Raw genomic sequence first — 2657 nt, 5'->3', positions numbered from 1 at the left:
GGGCAAGCACCGAAGCTTACAGATTGTATCTCCATGGGATTTGGTACAATTCTTTATACAAGTTAAGAAGTCAATAAATATCTTCTGATAGTATTTCACTTAACTTAAATGTAAGGGACGTCCCTTGTATTTTTTCCCTGGCTCAAGACAATTCCTGCGTTTTAAGGATTGATGTCTGTCCTCCTTCCCGCATCTGGATTCCTACAGGAGGCACCAGAAGCCTCTACTTTGTGATTCTCCCTGATGCCAAGCAGAGCTGATAAGACTCTTTTTTTTTAGACTTTGGAGTTTTGACCTAAGAAAAAGATTTGAGTCTGTTGCTCATGAAAACTCATTAAAGAAGAAAGGAAGGTCTATACGCTCCTGGTTCCATTTGTCACACACTCTCTAGCTGCCTAGCAAGAGGCATAGCTTCCATTTTTATTCACCACGAAACACCACACTTTCCCTCTGGTATTGCCTGAGAATTCCTGATCTCGTGGAAAATGGGCCCAACTCAGAGCGAGGCTCTGTTGCTCAAGTTGGAATGCAATGTCACGACCATAGCTCATTGCAGCCTCTAGTTACTGGGCTCAAGCAATCTTCCTGCCTCAGACTCCCTAGTGGCTGAGATTACAGGTGCAGGCCACCACAACTGCCCTCAGTGCTATCTAAAAAGACATGATAGAAAGTATGCTGAGGGTCTTCTAGGAAATATTTATTGTTCCTTGAAAAAAAAAAAAAAGAAAAAAAAATGAGAAATTTCTCTCTGCCCTAGTCATCACACCTGCCCAATGCTTCCTACTTTTGAATAGGGGGCCTGGTAGTAAGGCAGCAATTTTGTGGTTGTGAGGCCACCAACCATAAGAATGACTGACATACTTGAAAGGAAATAACAAAAATTATTGACTCATAGTTTCTCAGGAAGGGAGAATCATACGAGAACCCTCTCTGCTTTCTCTCTCTCTCTCTCTCTCTCTCCCCCTAGCTGACAGGCACCCTGTGGAGTTCTCTTTTTACAACATCTGAAAAAAGCCTAACAGGAAGGAAATGTAAATCTTTCTCTGTACATACTTAGTCAGAAACTGCTTTTTAGAATAATTTGCTTTTTATCAGCCTTGGGGAGTTCCTGAATAGATGGGGTGCAGGGGAGGACTGGGAGCCACAGACTTAAGTTTCTACTCAAAACTGTATCTTGGTAGTGCCTGTAGCTCAGTGGGTAGAGCGCTAGCCACATACACCCGGGCTGGCGGGTTCAAACCCAGCCTGGACCAGCTAAAACAACAATGACAGCTGCAACAACAACAACAAAATAGCCTACTCAGTTCCTGTACCTCAGCAGCTAGGGTGCCAGCCGCAAACACCAGAGCAGGCCCGCCAAATAACAATGACAACTACAACCAAGAAATAGCTGGGTATTGTGGCAGGCGCCTATAGTCCCAGCTACTTGGGAGGCTGAGGCAAGAGAATCGCTTAAGCCCAAGAGTTTGAGGTTGATGTGAGCTGTGATGCCATGGCACTCTACCCAGGGTGACGGCTTGAAACTCTGTCTCAAAACAAAAACCAAAAAACCAAAAAACAAAATCAAAAACCCAAAGCTGTATCTTAAGGGCAGAATCACGGACAGGATTGCAATCACCTGTGATAAGCCTGTGTCCATCAGCAAGGCAGCTGCTTACTCAGCCGGAGAGAAGACCAACGGAGCAGTTGCAGCAGTTTCTAGGTTCCCTGTTAATTTGTCTACAGCCATAAATCTTCTTCGCCTCCTCTATAACTTCTAAATAAAAAGCCAGAGCACCGGGTTCTCTCTGCCAACACTTACCTCCTTCTCTTTCACTATGTTGGCCCTTTGTCTGCTTGGGAAAAGTAAAATAAACATCTTTCTATTCTAATTTTTGGAGAAATCCTTTTCAAAACCCATGTGTACTAGCTCATACCCTAACAACACTAAGGCTAGTTAAAAGAAAGGACGGAGAGTCTGGATTCTTTATGATATTGTTCAATGGCAAAACCAGTCTTGGAATATCTGGCATGTTTTTTTTCCAGATAATTTAATCTCTATTTCTAAAGCCATTGTTAGTCAGATTTTTGGTTATTAGCAGTAAAATGTGTCCTAAATGATAGGCCATATGACCCAGATATTTCATTAGACTCACTAACATTCTTTCTATAGATTCTTTTTCCTCTTTGAGTAACTAAATTTCTATTTTGTGTAGCCAGAGAACGTTAACTTGTCATTATTATTAATTTATTTTTTAAGACAAAGATCCTGGATAGAGTGTAGTGGCATTATCACAGCTCATTGCAACCTCAAACTCTGGGGCTCAAACCATCCTCCTGCCTTAGCCCCCTGAGTAATTGCCACCACACCCAGCTAATATTTTCTGTTTGGGGTAGAGACAGGGTCTTGCTTTTCCTCAGGTTGATCTTGAACTCCTGAGCTCAGGCAATCCACCCACCTCAGTTTCCCAGAGTGCTAGGATTATAGGTGTTAGTCACCACACTCAGCCATGTTAATTTATTATATAGGGTTTTCACAAAATATTTGAGGTTTTTTTCTTTACAGCACAGGAAGAAGTCAAGAAAATATTCATCCAAATACAAAAAGTAAATGATACTTCATCTGCCTTGAGTATTTTCCTCTTCAATTTGACTCGACTCTAGATGAAGGGAACAAG

This window comes from Otolemur garnettii, unplaced genomic scaffold, assembly GCF_000181295.1.
Source record: "Otolemur garnettii isolate 467f Iridium unplaced genomic scaffold, OtoGar3 scaffold00041, whole genome shotgun sequence".
In the NCBI taxonomy this organism is placed as follows: domain Eukaryota; kingdom Metazoa; phylum Chordata; class Mammalia; order Primates; family Galagidae; genus Otolemur; species Otolemur garnettii.
This window is presented reverse-complemented; position numbering follows the sequence as displayed.